The sequence below is a fragment of the Lithobates pipiens genome, unplaced genomic scaffold (genome assembly GCF_037356315.1).
Source record: "Lithobates pipiens isolate NorthernLeopardFrog02 unplaced genomic scaffold, aLitPip1_a1.2 Scaffold_18, whole genome shotgun sequence".
Taxonomy (NCBI): Eukaryota; Metazoa; Chordata; class Amphibia; order Anura; family Ranidae; genus Lithobates; species Lithobates pipiens.
Window position 1 is genome coordinate 656,463,979 of NW_027507758.1, and position 11,801 is coordinate 656,475,779.

Consider the following 11,801-nt stretch of genomic DNA (forward strand, 5'->3'; position numbering starts at 1 on the left):
ACTTTTAACACAAGGGGTTAGATAACGAGGTTGGGCTGCTCATGGATACTCCCCCTCCCCTCTAGTAAACACTTAGCAGACAACTATATAATTAGCATGTTAATTAAACAAACAATAGGTGAAATACTCTGTCAAGCCAGACTAGACTCATTTGCATTAAAGAAGACAACAGACAGGTGGCTGGAGTTGATGACATTATTAATATGGCAAATGCATATCCAGAGTCTGTGTGTCTTGGGGGGGCATGGACCTGAATCCAAGTAACACCACCTCAGGGGTCCCCAGGCATGCAGATCACAAAGAGCACCCTTCCCCCAAATGCCAGGGCCCATAATGGATGGGCAAGAGGCTGGCATTCAGTCCCCCCCAAAGGCCTCTGTCACAAGAGGATATTAGTAGTCCCTGCCAGCAGAGCTCTGAAGTACGCAGCCGCTCAGGTGGCCATCTTGGACATGACCACTGTTTAAGACATTTCAATAGGTGTGATAGTTACATAGTTAGTAAGGTTGGATAAAGACACCAGTCCATCAAGTTCAACCTGAGTGAGTGTCTACAATTGTCACTATCCCTGTACATTGCACACTCACATCGGTCCTTACCCTCAAGGAGCCACAATCCAAGGTCCCCATTCATATACTAGGGGCAAATTTTGGACAGAAGCCAATTAACCTACCTGCATTTCTTTGTAGTGTGGGAGGAAACCCACGCAGGCACAGGGAGAACATGCAAACTCCAGGCAGGTAGTGTCATGGTTGGGATTCAAACCAGCGACCCTTCTTACTGCTAGACGAGAGTGCTAACCACTACACTACTGTGCCGCCCTAATGTGATGGGGAAGAGGAATGAGGGGGATGGGAGGGCGAGGTGTTCTCAGGCCTGGTAGATGGGGGGGGAGTTTACAGGCCTGAAACCTTATTACCGGAAAAGACACATGGCGGGGGGGAATTCAGACATCCTCTTCCACCTTATACAGCACTGGGGGGTGATGTGTTTCTGCCCGGATTTGAACCGGGGACCTTTCGCCTGGTAGGCAAACGTGATGACCTCTACACTACAGAAACTATCCAGGTCACCCCCCATGTCTGGTCATGTGGTGTGGTGGAGAATGGCTGGACTAGATGATGCTGGACTAGATGATGCTGGACGTCCATGGGGTAGGGGAGAAGCAGGAGGGGTGAGGGGGGGTGGAGGGAGAGGGGGAGGGAGAGAGGGGGAGATGGAGAATGAAAGGGGGGGTGGGGACGGGGGGGAAGGGGGAGGGAAAGAGGGGGATGGAGAAAGAAAGAGAGGGGGTTGGGGGAGAAGGAAAGACCCCCCTCTTTCCTTCTCCCTCCAACCCCCTCTTTCTTTCTCCATCCCCCCTCTCCCTTTCTCCCTCCACCCTCTTGGAGAAAGAGAGAGAAAAAGGGGGGTGGTAATGGGGGAGGGAAAGAGGGGGGATGGAGAAAGAAAGAGAGGGGGTTGGAGGGAGAAGGAAAGACCCCCCTCTTTCCTTCTCCCTCCAACCCCCCCTCTTTCTTTCTCCATCCCCCCTCTCCCTTTCTCCCTCCACCCTCTTGGAGAAAGAGAGAGAGGGGGGTGGAGGGAGAAGGAAAAAGAGCATGTCTTTGGAGTGTGGGAGGAAACCGGAGTACCCGGAGGAAACCCACGCTGGCACAGGGAGAACATGCAAACTCCAGGCAGATGGCATCGTGGTTTGGAATTGAACCAGCGACTCTATTGCTGCTAGGTGATAGTGCTAACCACTACACCACTGTGCCGCCCACTACACCATTGTACCGCCCACTATACCACTGTGCCGCCTACTACACCAGTGTGCTGCCCTGGAGGGGGATGGAGGAAGAAAGAGAGAAAGCCTAGGCCCCCTAGGTCCCCGTTTCCTTGTCCCAACCTCATAGAGCAGCTACCGGTCTCTCTGTAGATGTTCATGGTCCACCAATGATGATATTGAAGAGGAGGACGTTGGTTGTTGCCCAGTCTCAGCCTCAAAGTATATCTGCCACTCTCTCTCTAGAGCTTCGTGAACCGCCAATGATAGTGTTGAAGAGGAGGACACGGGTTGTTGTTCAGTCTCAGCCTCATAGAGCAGCTGACACTCTCTCTCTAGAGCTTCGAAATCCGCCAATGATGTCGTTGGAGAGGACACTGGTTGTTGCCCAGTCTCAGCCTCATAGTATATCTGCCACTCTCTCTCTAGAGCTTCGTGGACCGCCAATGATAGTGTTGAAGAGGAGGACACGGGTTGTTGTTCAGTCTCAGCCTCATAGAACAGCTGACACTCTCTCTCTAGAGCTTCGAAATCCGCCAATGATGTCGTTGGAGAGGACACTGGTTGTTGCCCAGTCTCAGCCTCATAGTATATCTGCCACTCTCTCTCTAGAGCTTCGTGGACCGCCAATGATAGTGTTGAAGAGGAGGAAACTGGATGTTGCCCAGTCTCAGCCTCATCAAATAGGTGACACTCTCTCTCTAGAGCTTCGTATTCCTCCAATGATGGTGTTGGAGAGGAGGACACTGGTTGTTGCCCAGTCTCAGCCTCGTAGTATATCTGCCACTCTCTCTCTAGAGCTTCGTGGACCGCCAATGATAGTGTTGAAGAGGAGGACACTGGTTGTTGCCCAGTCTCAGCCTCATCGAACAGCTGACACTCTCTCTCTAGAGCTTCGTATTCCTCCAATGATGGTGTTGGAGAGGAGGACACTGGTTGTTGCCCAGTCTCAGCCTCATAGTATATCTGCCACTCTCTCTCTAGAGCTTCGTGGACCGCCAATGATAGTGTTGGAGAGGAGGAAACTGGCTGTTGCCCAGTCTCAGCCTCATCGAACAGCTGACACTCTCTCTCTAGAGCTTCGAAATCCGCCAATGATAGTGTTGGAGAGGACACGGGTTGTTGTCCAGTCTCAGCCTCATAGAACAGCTGCCACTCTCTCTCTAGAGCTTCGTATTCCTCCAATGATGGTGTTGGAGAGGAGGACACTGGTTGTTGCCCAGTCTCAGCCTCATAGTATATCTGCCACTCTCTCTCTAGAGCTTCGTGGACCGCCAATGATAGTGTTGGAGAGGAGGAAACTGGCTGTTGTCCAGTCTCAGCCTCATCGAACAGCTGACACTCTCTCTCTAGAGCTTCGAAATCCGCCAATGATGGCGTTGGAGAGGACACGGGTTGTTGTCCAGTCTCAGCCTCATAGAACAGCTGCCACTCTCTCTCTAGAGCTTCGTAATCCGCCAATGATGGTGTTGGAGAGGACACTGGTTGTTGTCCAGTCTCAGCCTCATAGAACAGCTGCCACTCTCTCAGTAGAGTTTCATGGTCTGCCATTGATGATGTTCTAGAGGTGGATTCCGGTTGTTGCCTGGTCTTGCCGTCCTCTGATGATGTTGGAAAGCACAGCGATCGTAGTTGCAGACTCTCACTGACATAGCTGAAGTCCCAGAAGTGATCCTCTTCCTCTTGGTTTATCGGTTTGTCCCGTTCTTCGGTGCACAGAAATTCAGACACTTTTATTATTCTATCCGGTACTTCAAGCAGAATCTGGAAAGAGAAAAAGTCATTCATTAATATTCCTGATCGATGGTAACAAAGCTTGGTGAACCCCAACGACCCAGTGTGTGGAAAAGTACCCCAAGCAGGCTCATTCAGCCCCCTCTATTGGTCATAAGAAGCATTACATTGCACTAACTCATCCTTCACAAGAATCTGTCTATATCAAGATCATAGAAGGATGTGAAAATTCTGTTAAAATAATTCCGGCCATGGAAATACCCCCCCTCCCCCCCAGATTTACTCAGGATCCTCACTGATTGGTATACTTACAGATGGTGAATCCAGTGTCGGCCGTGTCTTTCTTGTCTCCACGTCCTTCCAGTTGATGCCTTTAAAGAATGGGTGCCCCCTGAGGTCTTGTACTAGGTATGATCGCAGATTTTGGCTTTTACAAAGGAGCTGTAAAGAAAAATAAAATACAATTAGAACACTGAAACAATGAGAAGTCTGAGCTCTGAGCTCGCTCCTGTGATGGTGCAGGTTACAAGTAATGTCTGGGCCCTACTTAGCAACATCCTAGCAACGTCTTGGGAGTTTTCAGGTCAGGCTTCTTGTGGTACATAAAAGGCCTACACCTATAGTAAGGGCATTATCTAGCTTTAGTCACAGTCCTTGCCCTCCATGCTTGATGGAGGGGCTTCAATTTCCTTGCCCTCCATGCTTGATGGAGGGGCTTCAATCTTCTTGCCCTCCATGACTGATGGAGGGGCTTCAATCTCCTTGTCCTCCATGGTTGTTGCGATTTTCTCGCTCTTGCTGGTATATGGAACTCGTATGGTCGGTTCCCTGAGGTTAAGGGATTCATCATTTCCACCTAAAGAGAGAAAAAATGGTCAGATCGTTTATTAATGTTAGACAGAATCTGTGGACATTTAAATGTTCTTCTTTTACATATAAAAATGAATGTCATCTGCATCATTAGAATCTTATGTTACATGATTTGTTCTATGTTTACCATCCATGGACAATATGGTGGTTCTCCAGTCCCTGGAGGTCCTTAGTTTCAGAACAAGGAATCTGATGGGGGCACCTGCTGTGGAGGGATCTGATGGGGACACCCACTGTGGAGGGAATCTGATGGGGACACCTGCTGTGGGGGGAATCTGATGGGGACACCTGCTGTGGGGGAATCTGATGGGGACACCTGCTGTGGGGGGAATCTGATGGGGACACCTGCTGTGGGGGAATCTGATGGGGACACCTGCTGTGGGGGGAATCTGATGGGGACACCTGCTGTGGAGGGATCTGATGGGGACACCTGCTGTGGAGGGATCTGATGGGGACACCTGCTGTGGAGGGATCTGATGGGGACACCTGCTGTGGGGGAATCTGATGGGGACACCTGCTGTGGAGGGATCTGATGGGGACACCTGCTGTGGAGGGATCTGATGGGGACACCTGCTGTGGAGGGATCTGATGGGGACACCTGCTGTGGGGGAATCTGATGGGGACACCTGCTGTGGGGGGAATCTGATGGGGACACCTGCTGTGGGGGAATCTGATGGGGACACCTGCTGTGGGGGGAATCTGATGGGGACACCTGCTGTGGAGGGATCTGATGGGGACACCTGCTGTGGAGGGATCTGATGGGGACACCTGCTGTGGAGGGATCTGATGGGGACACCTGCTGTGGGGCAATCTGATGGGGACACCTGCTGTGGGGGGAATCTGATGGGGACACCTGCTGTGGGGGGAATCTGATGGGGACACCTGCTGTGGAGGGATCTGATGGGGACACCCGCTGTGTGGGTATCTGATGGGGACACCCGCTGTGTGGGTATCTGATGGGGACACCCGCTGTGTGGGTATCTGATGGGGACACCCGCTGTGTGGGGATCTGATGGGGACACCCGCTGTGTGGGGATCTGATGGGGACACCCGCTGTGTGGGGATCTGATAGGAACACCTACTGTGTGGGAATCTGATGGGGACACCTGCTGTGGGGGAATCTGATGGGGACACCTGCTGTGGAGGGGTCTGATGGGGACACCCGCTGTGGGGGGGGGGTCTGTTGGGGACACCCGCTGTGGGGGGAATCTGATGGGGACACCCACTGTGGAGGGAATCTGATGGGGACACCTGCTGTGGGGGGAATCTGATGGGGACACCTGCTGTGGGGGAATCTGATGGGGACACCTGCTGTGGGGGGAATCTGATGGGGACACCTGCTGTGGGGGAATCTGATGGGGACACCTGCTGTGGGGGGAATCTGATGGGGACACCTGCTGTGGAGGGATCTGATGGGGACACCTGCTGTGGAGGGATCTGATGGGGACACCTGCTGTGGAGGGATCTGATGGGGACACCTGCTGTGGGGGAATCTGATGGGGACACCTGCTGTGGGGGGAATCTGATGGGGACACCTGCTGTGGAGGGATCTGATGGGGACACCTGCTGTGGGGGGAATCTGATGGGGACACCTGCTGTGGAGGGATCTGATGGGGACACCTGCTGTGGAGGGATCTGATGGGGACACCTGCTGTGGAGGGATCTGATGGGGACACCTGCTGTGGAGGGATCTGATGGGGACACCTGCTGTGGGGGAATCTGATGGGGACACCTGCTGTGGGGGGAATCTGATGGGGACACCTGCTGTGGGGGAATCTGATGGGGACACCTGCTGTGGGGGGAATCTGATGGGGACACCTGCTGTGGAGGGATCTGATGGGGACACCTGCTGTGGAGGGATCTGATGGGGACACCTGCTGTGGAGGGATCTGATGGGGACACCTGCTGTGGGGGAATCTGATGGGGACACCTGCTGTGGGGGGAATCTGATGGGGACACCTGCTGTGGGGGGAATCTGATGGGGACACCTGCTGTGGAGGGATCTGATGGGGACACCCGCTGTGTGGGTATCTGATGGGGACACCCGCTGTGTGGGTATCTGATGGGGACACCCGCTGTGTGGGTATCTGATGGGGACACCCGCTGTGTGGGGATCTGATGGGGACACCCGCTGTGTGGGGATCTGATGGGGACACCCGCTGTGTGGGGATCTGATAGGAACACCTACTGTGTGGGAATCTGATGGGGACACCTGCTGTGGGGGAATCTGATGGGGACACCTGCTGTGGAGGGGTCTGATGGGGACACCCGCTGTGGGGGGGGGGTCTGTTGGGGACACCCGCTGTGGGGGGAATCTGATGGGGACACCCGCTGTCTAGGAATCTGATGGAGGAATTTGATGGGGACACAGTATATATCTCCTCTAATAGTACATACAGCATATATGTCCTCTAATAGTACATACAGTATATATCTCCTCTAATAGTACATACAGTATATATCTCCTCTATCTGGTATTCTCAGAGTGGATTGGAGATTTTGCTCTCTAATCATATAGTTGGTTAATTATATTTATTATTGTATAGAGATATTTAAGAAAAAAATTACCTTTTTTTTTAAAACTTTACATATTAACTAAATTATACACCACAAATTTTAAGGTCATTAATTAATTAATCTAAACTATAATCAGCCAACTAATTGCTTATGAAAATAATCATTAGTTGAAGCCCCACTGTGTGTATATTATATTACAACGCATGTCACCCCTCCCCCCACATATATATATATACTGTATATACTGGAGTATAAGCCGAGGTACCTGATTTTACGACAAAAAACTAGGAAAACGTATTGACTTGAGTATAAGCTGAGATGAACAATGCCCATTTGCAGCAATAGGTCCCCCGAAACTTCAAACTCGGCAGTTAAGGGTCCCTAGAAGCCCCCTATCTGCAGCCAACATTTGGGGTCTCTGGAAATTACATTGCTGCAGATGGACACAGTTGACCAACTTTGGGGCCCCGTACCTCGGGGACACTTAGTGCTAGGAGCCCCAGCTTTGTTGCACGTTGTAGTGCTCGTTCCACTGTGTTTGCACACCAAATTTGGGGCTCCTAGCACCAAGTGGCCCCGAGATACGGGGCCCTAAAGTAGGTTTGGAAAATGTCATTCTCTGCTGCAGAAAAGTGCTTGACTGGAGTAATCCGAGGCTCGGCTTATACTCGAGTATATACAATTTTATATTTATTTATATATATATATATATATATATATATATATATATATATATATATATATATATATATATATTATTTATTTATATATATATATATATATATATATATATATATATATATATATATATGTGGGGGGGGAGGGGGTGAGGTGCGGAGTGATATATGTGTGTATTATTTTATATATATATATATATATATATATATATATATATATATATATATATATATATATATATAAAATATATTACACACATATATCACTCCGAATCTCACCCCCTCCCCCCACACACACACACATACATATATATATATATATATATATATATAATGTATATGTATGTATATAAATAAATATTACTAACCAATAGCGAAGCTCGGTGGGAATTTCAGGTGCTGGAACATCCAGAGTCCCAGCATGACAATTATATTTCCTTCTTTGTTGGTGTTCAGAAGGTTCCGTATCTGACAAACGTTCATCATCCGAAACAGACACATTATTCTGTTATCAAATAATGAGCAAAAACTGCAGAGAATACAAAACTCCGTCCTTCTACCTCCAATCTCTATCGCAGTCTGAGGACCAACTGACGCTGCTGCCAGATATCATCACTTGGCTCCTCCCACCGCTGGCGATGACATCACCTGACTCCTCCCACCGCTGCCTTGTATGGACGTGCTAACCGTTTATGCAAATGAGGCACCTGGGGTTGCGTTGCCATGGCAACAACTGACCTCACTCTATGTGACTGCATTGTAATAATTATATATATATATATCACCCTAATATTTATATATATATATATATATATATATATAATCACCACAATAATATATATATATATATCACCCTAATATTTATATATATATATATATATCACCACAATAATTATATATATATATATATCACCCTAATATTTATATATATATATATATATATCACCACAATAATTATATATATATATATCAGCCCAATAATTATATATATATTATATATACCTCAGCGGGGGATGGGGTGAAATATGTTATGAATGGTGATGAGTTGTTTCATTTATTGATCATATTTGGATTGGAGGTTTGGATGTTATAGCGCCCCCTGTACCCCATTAAATCTAAGATTTATATTGCTAGGGGGAGGGTACAATTACTATCATATCACAATGATTGGGAGGGGGAGGGGGGTCACTTATTTCTGGTATATATTATATATCCAGTACCAGCCAATAATCCTCCTCCATTACCCGACCATTCCTCACTATACACACCTCTGATCAATAGAACTATCAATCCCCCACCATACAATATATGTTATATCACTTTATTACCCCCCATAAGAAAGAAACATCTGTCTGTATAATCACGGGGGGGGGGGGGGAACACCAATGTTGGTCGTTATAATTGCTACCAGTGACCCCAATGTTGAGGGTTATATTTACTACCAGTGACCCCAATGTCGAGGGTTATAATTGCTACCAGTGACCCCAATGTTGGGGGTTATAATTGCTACCAGTGACCCCAATGTTGGGGGTTATAATTGCTACCAGTGACCCCAATGTTAGGGGTTATAATTGCTACCAGTGACCCCAATGTTAGGGGTTATAATTGGTACCAATGACCCCAATGTTGGAGGTTATAATTGCTGTCAGTGACCCCAATGTGGGGTGTTATAATATCTGCCAGTGACCCCAAAGTTGGGGGTTATTTCTACCAGTGACCCCAATGGGGCAGTTATAATTGCTACTGGTGACCCCAATGTTGAATTTATAATTGCTGCCAGTGACCCCAAAGTTGGGGGTTATAATTGCTTCCAGTGACCCCAATGTTGGTTGTTATAATTACTACCGGTGACCCCAATGTTAAGGGTTTTAATTGCTATGATTGACCCCAATGTTGGGGGGTTATTATTGCTACCAGTGACCACAAATGATGGGAGATTTAATTGCTACCAGTGACCCCATCGTTGGGGGTTATAATTGTTTCTAGTCACCCCAATTTTGGGGGTTATAATTGCTACCAGTGATTCCAAAGTTGGGGTTTATAATATCTGCCAGTGACCCCAATGTTGGTTGTTTTTTATTGCTACCAGTGACTCCAATCTTGGGAGTTTAAATTGCTTCAAGTGACCCCAATGTTGGGGATTATAATTATAACCAGTGACCCCAATGTTGGAGTTATAATTGTTATCAGTGACCCCAATGTTAGAGGTTATAAATGCTACCAGTGACCCCTCTGTTGGGGGTTATAGTTGCTACCAGTGACCCCAATGTTGGGGGTTATAATTGCTTCAAGTGACCCCAATGTTGGGGGTTAGAATTGCTGCCAGTGACCCCAATCTTGGGGGTTAAAATTGCTTCCAGTGACCCCAATGTTGGGGATTATAATTATATCCAGTGACCCCAATGTTGGAGTTATAATTGCTGCCAATGACCCCAAAGTTGGAGATTAGAATTGCTGCCAGTGACCTCAATGTTGGAGGTTATTATTGCTACCAGTGACCCCAAAGTTGGGAGTTATAATTGCTTCCAGTGACCCTAATTGTGGAAGGGTTATAATTGCTGCCAGTGACCCCAGTGTTGGTTGTTTTAATTTCTAACAGTGACCCCAATTTTGGGGGTTATAATTGCTTCCAGTGACCCCAATGTTGGGGGTTATAACTGCTTCCAGTGACCCCAATATTGGAGTCATAATTGGTGCCAGTGACCCCAATGTTGGAGGTTATTATTGCTACCAGTGACCCCAAAGTTGGGAGTTATAATTGCTGCCAGTGACCCCAATGTTGGGGGTTTTAATTTCTAACAGTGACCCCAATGTTGGGGGTTTTAATTGCTACCAGTGACCCCATCGTTGGGGGTTATAATTGTTTCCAATCACCCCAATTTTGGGGTTTATAATTGCTACCAGTGATTCCAAAGTTGGGGGTTATAATTTATACCAGTGACTCCAATCTTGGGAGTTTAAATTGCTTCAAGTGACCCCAATGTTGGGGATTATAATTATAACCAGTGACCCCAATGTTGGAGTTATAATTGTTATCAGTGACCCCAATGTTGGCGGTTTTAATTGCTACCAGTGACCCCAATGTTGGGGGTATTAATTGCTACCAGTGACCCCAATGTTAGAGGTTATAAATGCTACCAGTGACCCCTATGTTGTGGGTTATAGTTGCTACCAGTGACCCCAATGTTGGGGGTATTAATTGTTACCAATGACCCCAATGTCGGGGGTTATAATTGCTACCAGTGACCCCAATGTTGGGGGCATTAATTGCTACCAATGACCCCAATGTTAGGGGTTATAATTGCAACCAGTGACCCCAAAGTTGCAGTTATAATTGCTTCCAGTGACCCCAATATTGGGGGTTATAATTTCTACCAGCGACTGCAATGTTGGGGGTTATAACTGCTACCAGTGACCCCAAAGTTGGAGTTATAATTGTTACCAGTGACCCCAATGTTAGGGGTTGTAATTGCTTCCAGTGACCCCAATGTTGGAGTCATAATTGGCTCCAGTGACCACAATTTTGTGGGTTATAATTACTACCAGTGACCCCAATGTTGGAGCGTTATATTTGCTTTCAGTGACCCCAATTTTGGGGGTTATATTTGCTACCAGTGATCCCATGTTCGGGGTTATAATTGCTACCAGTTACGCCAATGTTGGTGGTTTTAATTGCTTCCAGTGACCCCAATGTTGGGGGTTATATTTGCTACAGGGGCCCAAATGTTGGAGTTATAATTGTTACCAGGGACCCCAATATTAGGGGTTGGAATTGCTACTAGTTACCCCAATGTTTGAGGTTATAATTGCTTCCAGTGGCCCCAATGTTGGGGGTTATAATTGCTTCCAGTTACCCCAATGTTGGAGTTATAAATGCTACCAGTGACCCCTATGTTGGGGGTTTCAATTGCTATCAGTGACCCCAATGTTGGGGGTTATAATTGCTGACAGTGACCCTAATTATGGGCGGTGTAATTGCTACCAATCACCCCAATGTTGGGAGTTATAATTGCTTCCAGTGACCCCAATGTTGGTTATAATTGCTACCAGTGACCCCAATGTTGGGGGTTATAATTGCTACCAGTGACCCCAATGTTGGAGTTATTCTTGCTTCCAGTGACCCCAATGTTGGGGGTTAATATTTGCTACCAGTGACCCCAATGTTGGGGGTTATAATTGCTTCCAGTGACCCCAATGTTGGGGGTTATCATTGCTTCCAGTGACAACAATGTTTG

At 47.5% G+C, this 11,801-nt stretch overlaps 1 non-coding gene across 1 annotated transcript; it reads right to left on the reverse strand.

Annotated features, from left to right (window-relative positions):
• Nucleotides 1–988: 988 nt before the first annotated feature.
• On the reverse strand, nt 989–1,061 carry TRNAG-ACC (transfer RNA glycine (anticodon ACC)). The gene has a single exon. It is a non-coding gene; the product is annotated as a tRNA-Gly (tRNA).
• Nucleotides 1,062–11,801: the final 10,740 nt, after the last annotated feature.